This window comes from Crinia signifera, chromosome 19 (assembly GCF_055691185.1).
Source record: "Crinia signifera chromosome 19, ASM5569118v1, whole genome shotgun sequence".
Classification (NCBI taxonomy): domain Eukaryota; kingdom Metazoa; phylum Chordata; class Amphibia; order Anura; family Myobatrachidae; genus Crinia; species Crinia signifera.
The window spans coordinates 53,767,806-53,786,461 of record NC_139226.1 but is presented as its reverse complement, the minus strand read 5'-3'; positions in this window follow the sequence as shown (position 1 = coordinate 53,786,461).

The following is an 18,656-nucleotide window of genomic DNA, read 5'->3' as shown; positions in this document are numbered from 1 at the left end:
ACATGCCAATTGCTGAGCTATCGATAGTATTTTATCGATGTAATCGTTCATGTCCTTGCATGCATTCAACTTTGTTCCATATAGTGTGTGTCTCAGGCTTATCCTTCTCATCAGGCCTTTATTCTCATAAGCAGATTGTAGAGTAAACATGCTGCTCCACAGCCAGGCCTATCGTGCCGATAGCTCTGTCTACCTTTTCTGGGTTTGGACTATCTCCTGGGGCTATTGTGACCTTCCATAGCTTCTCCCTTTTAAGCTGCATTTCCATAGCAAACTTCCATGTAGTGTAATTCTCTGAGCCTTTTAGTTTAGGAAAGTTCATGCTATGCCCTGTGCTGTGCATTCTCGTTAACTCTTTCACAAATGTCAATTCAGAAATATTTCTTTGTGTTCTTTTATGTACTGCGCTAGCACTTGGTCTTTAGGGGGTTAATCTTCGCGCACGTGACGTGCTGGGCCCATAACCTATTGGCAGAGTATTTGTATGATCGTGCTGTGTGGTTGTTAGACGACACACTTAGAAGATATAACCAGCTTTAGATTTATTCAAGTGATAAGCTTGCAGTGTACAATGGTACTTCAGTCGTTAACTTCACATGCAATATAACTGATGCAGGAATCACAGTCACAGGTGTTACTTATCTGATCCGTTCAGCTTGTGCAGGGTTAATGGCAATGACCGGTTTACGCTGGCGGTATCTCTCCCAGTAACGCTGCTGCTACACAGGATGGATCTCCCTGTGTAAGTGACGCGTTGGTAACGAGGAATACAGCGGGGCTTGCTATTACACGCTCCGATGCACGTGGAGCGGTGAACCGGCATGGAGAATAGGACACGCGCGCTAAAAGGCACACACTATCACTTCCTGACTGAGAGGAAACCGCGCTGCCCTGCTTCGCAAGCTGTCACTCAGGGTGACACTCTAACTACAGTGGCTGCAGAGGGACAAGGCAGTCTGTAGGCTGCTCACTAACCAGGGATATGGAGACAGACGCAGAGCGCTGCTTTCTAACAATTTTTTCACATTAGAACATTTTAAATAAAATATCATTTTTAAATACAATTCATACCTTACAACTTTGGCCATCAGGGAATCTGGAATGGCGGGTGTGGCATAGTGCCGTGACCCCTGTTGTTGTCATTTTTGGGGAGTGCTCAGCGCTCCCTGAGCAGCCGGTCTCCCCTCCTTGCACTGTTAGATACCATGAGTGCATCTATTCGGTGATCACCAGCTGCTTTGCAGAGCAGAGGTATGCAGGCTTGCCTACCCTCCCACATTCACTGGGATGCTCCCGACTTTTGCATGAGCCTCCCGCTGCCCCGCCATCCCCCTCATACCTCCCAGTGTTTGTGACCCCTCCATTGAAATCCAGACTGCGTGTGTGCGCACATCCGGAAATGGCAAGTGTCGGGTGTGCCCACGGGAGGGCACAGCTGTGTGTGTGCACTTACAGGAAGTCTCTGCATCAGGAGGAGCTGGAGACTAGAGCAGGCAGCCGGGGCTCTGTTTCACTCAAGCTGGCCCCAACCACCACACACACAGAGCAGGCTCTGGCTCCATGCTTCAGGCCGGGAAACGCTCATTAGGTCTACAACAACTAGGTCGACAAGCATTGGGTCGATGCCATTAGGTTGACATGGGTCAAGGTCAACATGGATTTAGGTCGACATGGGTCTAGGTCGACATGGGCAAGGTCGACAGTCAAACGGTCGACATGGGGTTTTTCACTGATCTTTGACACGACATGTGCCGTCAGGCGGTATTTCATGCCCTACCATCCACTAGGGCACGGTGGGAGAATAAAATAGTGTGCCGAGCGTAGTGAGGCAACGAGCCTGAAGTATTGTAAGCGAATTGAGAGATGCAAGGGTATGCGGTGCACTTGAAACTGTGTCCATATCGACTGTGTTGACATTCGGGTCAAAAAACTGAGAAAAACCCCATGTTGACCTTTTGTCATGTTGACCTAGATCCACGTCGACCTTGACCCAAGTCGACCTTAACCCACGTTGACCTTGCTGCATGTTGACCTAGTGGTGTCGACCCAATGCTTGTCGACCTAGTTGTTGGAGGTATGCAATGTTGTATCATTGTTCTAAGAGAGATGTATGGGATCAGTAGTTGGGAGGCATTCCGCCTCCAGGTGAGTTAGCTTTCAATTTAGAAATGTAGTAATGTATGTGACATTATTATATACAGTAGCAATACACAAAGGTATGACCCAAAGTGGATAGCAGGGGCGGGCTGGGCCGGGGGGCAGGGTGCCATGTGCCCCCCCGGGCCGCTTAGCCAGTCACTGGCTGCGGGCCACGCTGGTCACCATCCACCTCCTCCAGGCACAGGCAGCCCTACTGCACTGGCCGCGGCTTCCAGAGCACGGCCGCGGCTACAGGAAGATGGCCGCCGGCCTCCTGCACTGAGGACATGTCCTCAGTGCAAGGGGCCGGCGGCCATTTTCCTGTAGCCGCGGCCGTGTTCTGGAAGCCGCGGCCAGTGCAGTAGGGCTGCCTGTGCCTGGAGGAGGTGGATGGTGACCAGCGTGGCCCGCAGCCAGTGACTGGCTAAGCGGCCCGGGGGGGCACATGGCACCCTGCCAGCGCAGGAGGGCGGCCTGGAGGAGGTGGATGGTGATCCAGCGCGGCCAGCAGCCAGTGACTGGCTAAGCGGCCCAGGGGAGCAGGAGGGCTGTCTGTCCTGGACCCCCCAGCCCAGCAACAATGGTGAGTTGCTGGTGGGGGCATGTGTGTCTCCTCTGGCACTGTGGGGGCATGTGTGTCTCCTCTGGCACTGTGGGGGCATGTGTGTCTCCTCTGGCACTGTGGGGGAATGTGTGTCGTCTCTGGCACTGTGGGGGCATGTGTGTCGTCTCTGGCACGGTGGGGGCATGTGTGTCGTCTCTGTCACTGTGGGGGCATGTGCGTCTCCTCTGGCACTGTGGGGGCATGTGTGTCTCCTCTGGCACTGTGGGGGCATGTGTGTCTCCTCTGGCACTGTGGGGGCATGTGTGTCTCCTCTGGCACTGTGGGGGCATGTGTGTCGTCTCTGGCACTGTGGGGGCATGTGTGTCATCTCTGGCACTGTGGGGGCATGTGTGTCGTCTCTGGTACTGTGGGGGCATGTGTGTCGTCTCTGGCACTGTGGGGGCATGTGTGTCGTCTCTGGCACTGGTGGCATGTGTGTCTCCTCTGGCACTGTGGGGGCATATGTGTCTCTGGCACTGTGGGGGCATCTCTGGCACTGTGGGGGCATATGTGTCTCTGGCACTGTGGGGGCATATGTGTCTCTGGCACTGTGGGGGCATCTCTGGCACTGTGGGGGCATCTCTAGCACTGTGGGGGCATATATGTATCTGGCACTGTGGGGGAATATCTGGCACTGTGGGGGCATATGTGTATCTGTCACTGTGGGGGCATATCTGGCACTGTGGGGCATATGTGTCTCTGGCACTATGGGGGCATATCTGGCACTGTGGGGGCATATTATGTTTCTCTGGCACTGTGGGGGCATATTATGTTTCTCTGGCACTGTGGGGGCATATGTGTCTCTGGCACTGTGGGGGCATATGTGCCTCTGTCACTGTGGGGGCATATGTGTCTCTGGCACTGTGGGGGCTTATCTGGCACTGTGGGGGCATATGTGTATCTGGCACTGTGGGGGGAATATCTGGCACTGTGGGGGCATATGTGTCTCTGGCACTGTGGGGGCATATGTGTCTCTGGCACTGTGGGGGCATATCTGGCACTATGGGGGCATATGTGTATTTGGTACTGTGGCGGAATATCTGGCACTGTGGGGGCAAATCTGGCACTGTGGACATCACATTGTGCGGTGTAATGGGAATCATGGTATGGGGCGTAATGGGCATTACTGTGTGGGGAGCATTGGGTAATTGCCATCACAGTATGGGCATCAAGGTGAGCGGCATAATGTGTAATTAGCATCACAATGTGCAATCTGCAGGTACACAATACAATCAAGGTACAGGCCACGCCCACTTATGATAGGCCACACGCCTAATTTTTCAGCGCGCCACCGGCGTGCACAAGCATTCAGCTTTCCAGAATGATGGGGGTATGGGCCAGTGCTCTGGACTTGCCCCCTAGGCTAAAAGTTGCCAGCCAGCCCCTGGTGGATAGTATTATCATGTAGTGTTAGGATCAACGTATCAAAGACACTGAAGTGGTGGCGACTTAATGATATCTTTGCAAATACTGTATATTTAAGCAAGACTACTAGAACTGAGCATTTTTGATTTTTAAAAATCTGAACCTGCCCACCATTATGGCATCTGAGGCAATCCCGCTGTCATATCTCAAAGTTTTACCTTGTTTGGCACTTTCAAAAATTGCCATTGAAATCAACTGGGGGCCGCTGATTGGCTGAGACAACTGGTGGGCAAAATTGACTGAAAATCAATGTAATTAAGGTTAATAATACACTTGTGCCCTCATTCGGGTTCATACACAAACCTGCAAAATTTGCAGCTTTGCATGTTCTATAATGCCACCCCGCACACATGTAAATTGATGTTTTGCATAAACATCCATTCGCAGGTTGCGTGCGGGTAAAAAATCATTCGATGGTCGCTGTATGGGAAGAGGGCGGGCAGCTGACTTGCGCTAACATCAGCTGCCCACCCCCCCACACCCACGTCACCAGCGAATTACAATGGGAACACCCATTGAAACGATGGACATTCCCATGGGTGCGACAACGGCCTGCCGCCCCACACCCCCCACCCGCAGTGCTGTGTGTGAGCAGACGTTGAATAATCAATTCACCATTGAATCAATTCACCATTTAGCCACTAAGCGGCTGCACATGCGCATAAATGATTATGTGCATGCGCAGTCACCAAATATCGCTCACCATTGCAAATTCGCAAGTCCTCACTGCCCAATTGCAGCACAGCTGTTTCGCTCCCAGGGATTCTGACAACTCCCTTGGGTCCTAGTGCTATGCTGCTGTTACCAGTCAACCAGGAAGGGCAATTAACTCCATGCAGCCCCAGTCCATAAAGGCTCTATAAACAGCAATTGGCCACAGTCAAAGTTTAAGCACACAAAAAGGGGTACCACAGGAGTGGGCTACCACAAATTTCCCTGCTGGAATTATGCGTGTCCTCAGGCATACTAAAATTATTCCCAGTCTTGAGCAAAAGTCTTTGGAATATCACAACAAACTTAAACATTTAAATGCAATCAAGTTAAACATAAACAGGTATACATTTCTACTTTTTACTCCATCACATAAATGGCTAAGGGTCAAGCAAGGGTATGTCCCAAGTGGCCCCTATCCCTCCACCACAGGACTCCCATCCCTCTGTGGTACAGGTTCTTCCATGATGCACATGGATGGTACCCTATATCACGGTGTGCAATCTGCTATATCACTGAGCCTGTGGTGTGCCTTTATTATGTCTGATGGACCTCTTTATAGTCTGCTGTATATGAAATTCAAACTCTTCTCCAGTAAGCGTTGTATAATCCTGAAGCTCTGGGCTTCTGGGTTCCAATGGCTCCACTTTTTCTGTCATGGCCACTGCTCCTTTTCTGGTCGGTCGCACTGGCATCAGTCTGCCTGAAGTTTTGAAGCCTGGTAATTGTTTTCTGTTCTTGGGATGTACTCCCGATTTGGTTCAAGGGAAATCTGAGGCCTAGCTATCTCTTCCAGGCTTTGCTGTACTGCCTCACTCTGCACAACTGGTTTCTTCCTTCCAGTTTACATTGCTTTTGGACGTCAGGTTCTGGTGGTCGGGGCATTTGGTCAGTTCAAGGAGGATCGATGTTAGGCCTATCAATCTCACTGTTAAACTCTTTGGGTTCCTCTCTGCTTGCACTTTGCCGGTAATCTTGCTGGTAGTAGGGTGGAGGCTCTTTATAATGCAGACAGCGCCAATGTTGGCTTTGCTCTGTGGCAGGTCTGTTACCTTGTACCGGGGCTCCATTTGAACTGGTCACTTTCACAGCCTTTATGCATTTCTTTCCATTTGTCAGCTCGAACTCCACAACTTCACCACTACTGAGACTCCTGAAACTGTTTTCAGGATTGGCATTCATATACACTTTGACTGGTATTGGCACATTTGATGAATCTATACCCCTGTGGTACACTGAACCACAGGACATGACCTGCCATTGATTTTTTATCAACGGCATTTCATACACCAGAGCATTGTGCTCTGAATCACTTCAGGTGGACCTCCTCGTATGGGACTTCTTGAGGTCTGTTGGCATACAGGCCTTCTTTGAGTATTGATTTGATTGGCGGGGAGTCATCTTGACCCCTGTGGAGCATCCCACTGTTGTCAGTTTCTTCTACTGGATTTGAGGTGCCATCTTCCATGTTCACTTTCCATCTGTAATGGACGCATTTCACAAATTATTTCAATCACTTCCAAAACCGATCAGGCTATGGCCACGAAGGGGGCCTGACTGGCTTGAGCTTGTTGAATGGTGGTTCCTTGAGTTTTCTGGGGCTCATTAAACTCTTTGAAGGAGCTTGCTCTTTGCGTGCAAGAATCTTCTGCATAGGTCGGTAGCCATGGGGCTCCAACATAGTAGGGCATGAGTGCAGGTGGTATCACTGTGGGTGCTTTAGGCAAACATCTTAGGCTTGTTGTTGAGTCTGCGTACATCTTGCCATTCACAGGGGTATCTGTAATCCTATGCATAGTTGTGATAGCACCCCTGTGATGGTGTGATATCATACCTGTAATCCCTGAGGAAATGGCTGAATTAGGACCTCTTACAATTTCTTCATGCAGGAGTCTGTGGCAGAAGGATTGAAACCCCAAGGAGAACTCCACAAATAAAATGCTACACAAAATAACAGTGACAATAGTTTATTATGCAGGAATATATTGGTCACCACTGCAGAATCAAACTTGGTTAATGTCAAAACGCATGTAACAATAATTTGCATAATACACTGGTAAGATGTTGGGCTCAATCACAACCGCAAATTACACATTCAAAGGGACATAGAAAATATCCTTAGTTATTCACATATATTACAGGTAATGGCACCTTCAATTATAATGGTCACAGATAAATAATATGTCATGAACTGTCATAATATATAAACTGTCTACGGGATGGCACTGCACCAATCATGTGCTGGGGAATGTCTTCCAGATGAAAGCGTGAAATGAAGCAAACCTGTGCACAGTATTTGTAATCCAAATTGGTTTTATTGAACAGGCACTTGTTGTGTAAAGAATAAGCTTCCAACAGGTGGTGCTAGGTACAGCATAGGCTTCCGATGGAGGATGTTGTGACTAACAAAACCTCCTGTCTCTCTGTGCTGCTGGCAGTAAGGTTCCTGATAAGGGCTCTTCAGGATGTCTGCAGCTGCTGGCTCTGTCCAGTCAACCAGGGGTGTGGTATAACACACCGACAGTCGGGATTCTGACAGTCATTACTCCGACGTCGGAATCCCGACTGCCCAGCGGGGGGAGCACAATGAAGCCCCTTGCGGGCTCGCTGACCTCGCCACGCTGTGGGCACGTTGGCGAGCTGTGCTCGCCACCTATTTTATTCTCCCTCTATGGGGGTTGTGGACCCCCACGAGGGAGCAGTCGGGATTCTGACGTCAGAGTAATGACTGTCGGAATCCCGACTGTCGGGGAGCCGTCCGGCACCCTCAGCCAGGAAGGGCAATTAACCCCTGCAGCCCTAGTCCATGAGGTCCACAGTTTAAGCACACAAAAAGGGTACCACAGGAGTAGGGTACCACACATACACACTATATGCACAAAATATCTTTAACGATAACCTTCATTTGGGATACAGTCAATTTATTGTCTGTCAAAATACGGACGACCAAAATACCGGCAACCATTGGTACATATACAGACAAGTTCAAAATGTCAACTTTTTGGCATATCGACATAGTAAATATCTGTATTTTGTCCATGTCAGCATTTTGAACATGTTAGTATTTTGACTCTCTGCTGATGCTTGTCAGTATTTTGACTGTCTGTATTTTGAATGTCAGAAATCATAATGAACCCCTACAATCCCTGTTCAGGAAGAGCATGAGACTTGTACAGAACTCACACAGGTGGCTAATCTAAAGCTTCTGTAGCAGCAGAGGCAGAGGAATGCAGAGAAGAACCCTCATTGATACCCCTTTCACACTAGAAAGTGTTTGCGAGCCTGGTACAATATCCCAGTTGCCCTGGCTTGCAAACTCTTTCACACTAGCCACCAGCCATGGCATAAAGCCAGGCGTGTGGCATAATTGGGAGGTGGGCCCAGGGCAGCGCTGTGAGATGTCCCGGGTCTAATCCTGGTCAAGACCCGGGTTAAAATCCTGGAAAGTTGGACCAGGGACAATTTTTTCAGGACCCTGATATTTCTGAGGAGCTACTGTAGCTCCCTGCCGCCGCTTATCGGAGAGTCACAGAACCAGCCGCCTGCCACACGGACCACACCGCTGCCCCACGCCACATGGACCCCACTGGCAGCACTACCGGCTGATCGCACCACAGACCACACCACAAGGACCCTGTTGACCGCCACTAGGAGCTGCACACCCCAAGTGCCCCGCTGCCTGCCTCCGCCACACGGACCTCACTGCTGGCTGCACATAGGTGTGTGCCAGTGGTGCTTCAACGCTGGCACACACCTGGATTGGACCCGACATATCGTGTGTGATAAAAAGCACCCACAATGTGCCACTGATTGGTCCGATTCCAAGACATTCCGTTGGAATCGGCTGAAATCGGACCAAATTAGCTCCGTGTATGGGCACCTTTACATGAGAATAGACTGGATGCTGCCTGGCGCTTGGTGTAGTGGTAGAGTCAGACCATATTTTGCATTTTGCTATGAATCCTTAAACAAAGGGGCACCCTCTGAATCATAGTGTTCACTCTAGGATTTTTTTAGGGCAGGGTGGTACCACTGAAGAGGGCACATGTCCACAGAAAGGGGTGCAGCCTCATGACATGCCCCCTTTTTCGTTACTTTGGCCAGGTGCCCTATACAGTTGGTCAGTCATCATCAATACTGACACAAGTGAGACACCAATACGGGGTACATTCACTTTATTTTCTTCTTTTTCTGACTCTCTCTCTGTGGGGAGCAAACACAGATTATCACTCTCAACCTCCATCCTATGTACACCATGATGGTAGGACAGCAGAAGGGTCTGTGTATCGCATAAACCACTTGAACTGCAATCTCCTATATCTGTCACTCTCTCATCCATCTGGGCCACCAGTCCCCCCCTGCAATGTCATCTATGTCAACAGGGAGGCGACCTTTCTGACCCTCTGGAAAGCAGAAGTGCCCTGCAGTCCTGCGTGTCAGCCACCTGCTTCAGAACCCATTACGGATACGATCAAACTTCACTGTGCCGCCTGATCCCGTCCGATCTCAGCAGCTAAGCAGTGAGAGGCCGGATCAGTACCTACTGGGTGACCAGTAGGGAATATTCGGTGCTGTATAGTTAATTGGGATACAGCTGCATCTGGTTTTCATGAGGTCATTTCCCCTCTACTCTATTCCTTCCAGCATCTTTTGCACCTTTTTCTTAACTAATGACGCCTTATTTAATCGTACCCACCACATGAAGTGTCAATAGTTGTATTTAATCTAATTGACCAGGGTGCAGGGGTGGGTCCACGGAGAACCAAACATTTTCGCAAGAAACATTGAGTTATTATGCTTGTGACTTCACATGTATATTTGTAGTTATAATATCTATAATTATTAATAATTCTCCTGATACTCAGCATTGTCAGTTTCAATTCTTTGTGACGAAAAAATTCTTTTGACGCCTTTATCTTAAACAAGTGTAATAAAAGTTATATTTTAACCTTATCATTATTCTATTCATCTTAAATATCATTCATTCAAGCGTGCCCCAAAAAACCTTTCTGGTTCTGCCTTTCTTTGTCCCTCTTGGACATAAACCCCTTTGTACAGCTTATCCTGCTGAACTTATTTGGGAGCACCAGCAACTTTAAATACGTGCTATATCACACCCCGATTAGCTTTATGTTGGTTTCCTACATGTCATATCGATCCCCTACCACCATTAACAGCCTGTGACAAACCCTCCCCTTCCTAAAAAAACAGGTGGCTAATCTGCAGCTTCTGTAGCAGCAGAGGCAGAGGAATGCAGAGCAGAACCCTCATTGATACCCCTTTCACACTAGAAAGTGTTTGCGAGCCTGGTACAATATCCCAGTTGCCCTGGCTTGCAAACTCTTTCACACTAGCCACCTGCCATGGCATAAAGCCAGGCGTGTGGCATAATTGGGAGGTGGGCCCAGGGCAGCGCTGGGAGATGTCCCGGGTCTAATCCTGGTCAAGACCCGGGTTGAAATCCTGGAAAGTTGGACCAGGGACAATTTTTTCAGGACCCTGATATTTCTGAGGAGCTACTGTAGCTCCCTGCCGCCGCTTATCGGAGAGTCACAGAACCAGCCGCCTGCCACACGGACCACACCGCTGCCCCACGCCACATGGACCCCACTGGCAGCACTACCGGCTGATCGCACCACAGACCACACCACAAGGACCCTGTTGACCGCCACTAGGAGCTGCACACCCCAAGTGCCCCGCTGCCTGCCTCCGCCACACGGACCTCACTGCTGGCTGCACATAGGTGTGTGCCAGTGGTGCTTCAACGCTGGCACACACCTGGATTGGACCCGACATATCGTGTGTGATAAAAAGCACCCACAATGTGCCACTGATTGGTCCGATTTCAAGACATTCCGTTGGAATCGGCTGAAATCGGACCAAATTAGCTCCGTGTATGGGCACCTTTACATGAGAATAGACTGGATGCTGCCTGGCGCTTGGTGTAGTGGTAGAGTCAGACCATATTTTGCATTTTGCTGTGAATCCTTAAACCAAGGGGCACCCTCTGAATCATAGTGTTCACTCTAGGATTTTTTTAGGGCAGGGTGGTACCACTGAAGAGGGCACATGTCCACAGAAAGGGGTGCAGCCTCAAGACATGCCCCCTTTTTTGTTACTTTGGCCAGGTGCCCAACCACCCCTACATCAGACATTACCTAACCTTTAATATAACTTTATTTCTGTGACCACAGTTCTATAGTGTGATTCTTGTAACAGTGGTATCACCACCACCAGCTTATACAGAAGGCTAGCATAGGTGTGTGCACATTGTGTGTTAGGGGTGCACAGGAACCCCCTATTGCTGTGCCCCACCCTTATGAACACCTCTGCCGCTACCAATACCAGCAATACCCTTAACCAAAGACTTTTGCTTTCTAGAACTGTATTCATTCAAAGAAGCACCCATCAATCAATTATACTGTATGTGTGTTTGCATTGTTAATTGAACTAGACCAGGCTTGTCTAACCTGCGGCCCTCCAGATGTGCTAAAACTACACATCCCAGCATGCCTTGCCACAATTTGGCTATTAGGGAATGCTAGAATGATGGTAATGCATGCTGGGATGTGTAGTTTTAGCACATCTGGAGGGCCGCAGGTTGGACATGCCTGAACTAGACCATTGTCATATCACTAAATACCTGCGGCATCCATATATGTTTATGACTTTATTTGCATGTACTGTTACACAGAATAATTAGAAGATTAAAACTGAAATAGGCAGGAGATTTTGGTGTGGCTGAGAGACTTTTTATATGGTAGCGAGTGCCAATAGATGATGGAAGACACGCCTGATTGGCGGTGTTAGATACGCCCAATAGGTGGAGCTATGCACACTCCTTTGACGGTGCACCCCCTAATAAAATGTGCTGCACACGCCTATGAAGGCTAGTTATGTATAATGGACGCTACAGGCTACATACATATGGTAAGACATTACCACCACACAGTCAATGCGGTATCTAGACATTTTGGTGCCCTGTGCCAGGAAGAAATTTGCTGCTCCTATAGCATATAAAGGCACAGTGTACACGAAGGCACACGTAAAAAATTAGGGGCATGGATTTATAGGGAAGGGGCGTGGCCACATAATACCAATAGCACTGTAATGTTCATTACACACTTTGCTGCACATTATAATGCCCATTACACATTATGCGGCACACCGTAATGCCCATAACACATTAAGCCGCACACCATAATGGCCATTACACATCACACCATAATGCCCCTTACATTCTACACAGCAAACCGTAATGCCCATTAAACACACTACATGGCACACTGTAATGCCCATTACACAATATGCTGCATACTGTGATGCCCATTACATATTATTCTTACATGTAATGCCGCCAGTACTGTTTATAAACTTAATGCCACCAGTAGTGCACCTTAAACAATGCCCCCAAAAGTTCCACTTAAATTTTGTTCCCAGTCCAGTCAGGCCGGCATCCTCTGCCTTCACTGCTGCTGTGGTGAAAGGAGGAGAGCAGAGCAGCAGTGAGAGATGTGCTCGGTAGGGAGGGGGAGAGGCAATCTACAAGCTCCACACTGCTGCCAGCGGAGGGGCATCCGTCGCTAAAGGGACAGGGTTGGAGCAGGTAAGAGGCAGCTTCTGCTTCCAGCTGGGAGGGGGACGGGTCTGTGTGTCCCAGAGCTGCTGCCAGCCAGAGTGGGATGGGGAGGAGAGGCAGCTTCAATCTCGGGGGGGGGGGAGCCGCAGCCATGCGCACAGGGCAGCAACGGACTGCGGCCCACAGATCGGAACCCCGGTCACCGCAGTCCCTGTATCGGGGGGTGGCGTGCTCACCTAGGGCACAAAAAGAATGGGCGCACTGATGTCAGGTGTGGGCCCGGCCACCACCGTCACTATTGGGGGCAGGACCGGCACCTATGTAGATGTTGGGCTTCCTTCCCCCAAGCTCTCCCTCGCATAGATTGACACCTAACGTGGCGGAGGGGACGTCCAGACCCGGGCCCGCTGTTTTAGGCAAAAGGATTTGCCTAGCGGGAACACTACTTCTATATAACCACATGCACAGGTAAAATGCTCTAAGTAGCATTGCACCCATGTCAGTATCCCAGGGCCTGCTACTCAATGTACATATGCGGGGAAATGTAATAGGGTCCAAGTTTGCAGAGGTTTGGGATTTTGTCTGAGATTGACCGTATTTTTAAAGCAGCAGCCATTTACAAGGCAAAATGAACCTGTTTTTTTCCTTGATGGCTGCTTTAAAATTGAGAGCAATCTCTGCGATATCCTGGACCTCCGCAAAGTCTGACCCAGGAGGATTCATCTCTCAATCATTGAGGTGAAACCCACAGGACATGTCCATGCTGAAGTCTTTAAAATAGAGATGTGCGGGCTCGGATTCCACAGATCCGAGCCCGCACGGACGTCATCAATCCGGGCCCGGATACGAGCAGCGCTCGGCGCTTCCCGCCTGACTCGAATCCGGGCGCACGGGCAAAACGTCATCGCCCGGTGTCGGATTCTCGCGAGATCACGGAACCCTTAAATTCCGCAACTGTGCTAATCACTGTACTAATAAGTGCCTCCCTCCGGGTCCTCCGTACAGTGAGCAGTCCAGAGTGCTTAAAAAAATATGAAGGTGGGCTACAGTTAAATTTTTATGAAATATATAAATAACAAAATATATATACATTTATGATTACATTAAAACAGGGTTGCCGACCCTCCCGGAATTACCGGGAGGATCCCGAAAATCTGGTCCTCCTCCCGGCCCCCCGGAAAGGTGGGCAACCCTCCCGGATTCTGGGGGACCCCCACGCCACCCCCCGATTGCGGCGTCTTCCCCATACCTTTGGATTGAAATCCATCAATCCGCGGGTCTCAGAGGAGGGGGCGGAGCTAAAATCGTGTCATTTTAGCCCCGCGCCCTCCACGTAGATCTGTGAATTGGGGTTTTTACCATCCTGGGGGCGGGGCTTAATGATGTATAGCTCAAGACCCGCCCCCCGAACTGCAGCTGGAAGTCTCCTCTCCGACAGAAAAAGTCAGCAACCCTGCATTAAAATAGGGGGGGGGGGGGGGGGGCAAAAAATGTTGTGCCTAGGGGCGGCCTGGCCCCTAAATTCGCCCCTGGTCCAGGTCCTCCTGGACCCGGAAGGTAACACCTTCCTCCCCCTAGTGACGCAGCCGGACGTCCTTCCGGCTGCAGGGGGGAGGAAGAGGCGCCGGGGACAGCTTGCATAGCTGTCCCCGGCGTGAGGGATGCAGAAGGGGGCAGAGAGGTGACGGAGACCCCCCGCACACCACATTCCAGGTATCGCGGGGGGCCTCCGTCACCGCATCGCGATGCCAGCCGCATATGTTAGTACATATGCGGCGGCATCGCGGCGGGGGGGCCGCGATGGGCGGCGATGTATTTTAATACATCCCGCCCTATGTGTGTCATGTATAAATGCTTTAATAATGTGCGACATGTGTAACAGGCATTATGTGTGTCATGTGTATAAGTGCATTAATAATGTGCAACATATGTGTAATGGGCATTATATGTGTCATGTGTATGAAGGGCACTAATAAAGGTTGGCATAATGTGTAAGGGGCATTATGGTTATAAGGACATTAATAATGTGTGTCATGTGTAAGGGGCATTACTGTGTGGTATTAGTGGTACAGAGAGAAAGGGGTAGGGGGTACAAATTACCCAGGCCAAAGTCTGATGGAAGGGCCCAGCACACACTGCTTTGTGCTGGGTTGCAGTGTGGCCATGGAGGTGCTTAAAATACAATGTTTCTCAGGATTTTTTTCTAAGGGTATAATGTGAGGAGTAATGTACATAAGGTAAAGTGGTACTACTGTGTGATGTAACGTGAATAAGGGACACCATCGCATGATATAATGTGAACAAAGTTGCACTACTGTGTGGCAAAATTTGAATTGGGGGTACTATTGTGTGACCATGCCCCTTCCCAGCAAGAACACACCCCTGTTTGAGCTGAGCACTGAATGTGTGCACTGTTTCTATTTAAAATATTGCGGGTAGGAGCACCAAAATGATGACTGCTATGATGAGGGTTGATGGTGCTGGGAAGGGGGCACCAGCTAAAATTTATTGCAGTAATGTTTTGTTTCTATGTTACAGACACAAGAAAACAATAATGCATCCTCAGGTGAGATTCAGCACTCTCCAGGGCTTTATATGTCCACCTGTGCCACCCCATCCTCCACCAGTGTCCCACTTATAGTAGTCCATACTGGGATTAGGGCAGTGCCAGATTAAGCCTTCGGGGGGCCCGGGGCACTTTAGACAGGGGGGCCACCTTGCACTTGTCATTACTGGCCGCAAACTGCATAGGAGAATATTACACTGTCAAAACACAGAGTAAAGGCAGTATAAACTTGGTCAATGGGTAACTGCAGGGGATATATACAGTAGATTTTATATATATATATATATATATATATATATATATATATAGTAAAGGTACCCATAGACGGTCCGTTCCCGGACCGTCCGTTTTGTACTATGCGATGCGCGCTCCCGTGTACGGTACAAAAAGTATGTGCTGCACATACTTTTTGTACTAGCTAAACATCGTATCGCATTGCATGCAGTAGGCATGCACTAGGCATGCGATCCGATACGATGCATGCTAATTAAGACCCAAACGGATCCGTTTAACGGACCGTGTATGGGTACCTTTAGAGAGATAGAGAGATAGAGAGAGAGAGAGAGAGAGAGAGAGAGAGAGATGCTAGGGGGCACCAGCTAAAATCTTGCCTAGGGCGTCATTTAGGCTAGGGCCGGCTCTGCATATCAGTCCAGGGGTAATTCTAGGTGTGCAGTATGAGCCTAGAGGGTATGCTAAGTGGGCCATATCAGTCTAGTGTTTGTGCCGCACACTTGTGTGGCTTATCATAGTTATCCAGCTACCTCGGTGCAACCTTTTGCCCTAAAAACAATATTGTAAGGTGTGAGCTGTTCAGAATAGACTGTAAATGAGTGGAAATGAATGTTATTGAGGTTAATATAGCGTAGGAGCAAAAAAAAAAAAAAGAAAAAATTCTGCGATTTTAGCAGTTTTTATGCTTTTTTAACAAAAAAATCAGAACCCAAAACCCAAGAAATCCAAACACAAAACAGTTAGGAGGTGTTTTGGCAAAACCCATTAGAACCCAAAACCTCAAGGTAATCAGAACCCAAAACCCAAAACCCGAAAAGTGGCCGGTGCACATCTCTACTTTAAAAGAGTAGTAGGACTGTCTAAAGAGTAATTCCCTTTGACAAATTTACAACCCCCATATTGGCTTGTCATTTAAAATTTATTGCAGTAATGTTTTGTTTCTATGTTACAGACACAAGAAAACAATAATGCATCCTCAGGTGAGATTCAGCACTCTCCAGGGCTTTATATGTCCACCTGTGCCACCCCATCCTCCACCAGTGGCCCACTTATAGTAGTCCATACTGGGATTAGGGCAGTGCCAGATTAAGCCTTCGGGGGGCCCGGGGCACTTTAGACAGGGGGGCCACCTTGCACTTGTCATTACTGGCCGCAAACTGCATAGGAGAATATTACACTGTCAAAACACAGAGTAAAGGCAGTATAAACTTGGTCAATGGGTAACTGCAGGGGATATATACAGTAGATTTTATATATATATATATATATATATATATATATATATATATATATATATATAGTAAAGGTACCCATAGACGGTCCGTTCCCGGACCGTCCGTTTTGTACTATGCGATGCGCGCTCCCGTGCATCACATAGTACGGTACAAAAAGTATGTGCTGCACATACTTTTTGTACTAGCTAAACATCGTATCGCATTGCATGCAGTAGGCATGCACTAGGCATGCGATCCGATACGATGCATGCTAATTAAGACCCAAACGGATCCGTTTAACGGACCGTGTATGGGTACCTTTAGAGAGATAGAGAGATAGAGAGAGAGAGAGAGAGAGAGAGAGAGAGAGATGTGTGGTAAGTGGCACTCCTTTGGACTTCACAAAAATGACTATGCAGACGCAATCAGCTCCAACATTTCAGATTTTACTCAGTTTTCAAGGATAGAACCATTTCTTTGAGTGCAGCACCCGGGCAGTTGTCATGTGTATCTTGGAGTGCCGGTAATCACGTATCTATTTATATATCTATATCTATATATATCTATATACAAACACACACATACATACTTGCATGCATACATACATACATACATACATACATACATACATACATACATACCACATGAAAAGCCTGTGTTTGACCCAGTATTGCCTCTGATTAAAAACCCTCCCATGACTAGGCTGCTGCTGTTCTCCATGGGCCTGAGAAGCATGTAATGAGCTCTACCAATCAGAGCTCAGCACAAACGTCTAACCCTCTGCCCTCTGTTGCAAAGTGTCATGGGACTTAGTCAACTCCCAGTAATGCACTGCACACTTGTGCAATCAGTATGTCTTGGCTCCTGATGCTCAGCACCATTAATCATTGTCACATTGGCAGATAGGTGAAGCTGCAGCACTACCCCATTCCCATGCACAAAACCTTTAGCTAAAAAAAAAAAATGACCAGTTTTGATTTTGCAGTGTAAATGATTGCCACTTTAAAAAAACTGGAGATTTCTTACCAAATCTCTCACTTTCTAAATCTCTCATCCTATTAAATCTCACCCTACATCCCTGGCCCCTCTATATCCTACACTACATCCCTGACCTCTTTATACCCTAAACAATATCCCTGACCACTCTGTTTAGCCTACACTACATCCCTGGCCACTTTATATCCTACACTACATCCCTGGCCACTTTATATCCTACACTACATCCCTGGCCTCTCTATACCCTACACTACATCCCTGACCCCTCTATATCCTACACTACATCCCTGGCCACTTTATATCCTACACTACATCCCTGGCCCCTCTATATCCTACACTACATCCTTGGCCTCTCTATACCCTACACTACATCCCTGACCCCTCTATATCCTATACTACATCCCTGACCCTTTGTATAGCCTGCACACTACATCCTTGGCCCCTCTATAACCTACACTACATCCCTGGTCCCTCTACAGCCTACACTGCATCCCTCACCTCTTTATACCCTACACAATATCCCTGATCCCTATGTTTAGCCTACACTACATCCATCGCCCCTCTATAACCTACACTACATCCCTGGCCCCTCTATATCCTACACTACATCCCTGGTCTCTCTATACCAGGGGTGGGGAACCTTTTTTCTACCAAGGGCCATTTGGAAAATTTTAAAACCCTTCGGGGGCCATATAAAAATTATCAACTCAAAAAATACACGGGCAGCGGCATATACATGTCGGCATTATACACACAGGAAGCAGCATATACATGTCGGCATTATACACACGGGAAGCAGCATAAACATGTGGGCAGAGACACCAGGACTGGCTAATTAATGCATCAGCCGCCCTCCTATATTACTGCTTAGACAGCTGCCCACCTGCCCATATTACTGCTTAATCATTAACAGTGGTGCAAGTAGCAAAAAACGTCCTAGTGGAACTGTGCGATGCACAGCGAAAAATGGGCATGGTCAGGTGCGTTGTCATATGACACAAGGGGGGAGTGGCTACACAACAAAACTTTATGCCTCCAGTGCCAGATAAGCCCCCCACAGAGCTAGGTATGCCCCATTGCCCCACAGTGCCAGATATGCCCGCAAAGTGGCAGTTATGCCTCCAATGCCAGATATGCCCCATAATGCCACACATCTGCCCCCACAGTGCTAAGTATGCACTGCTGAAT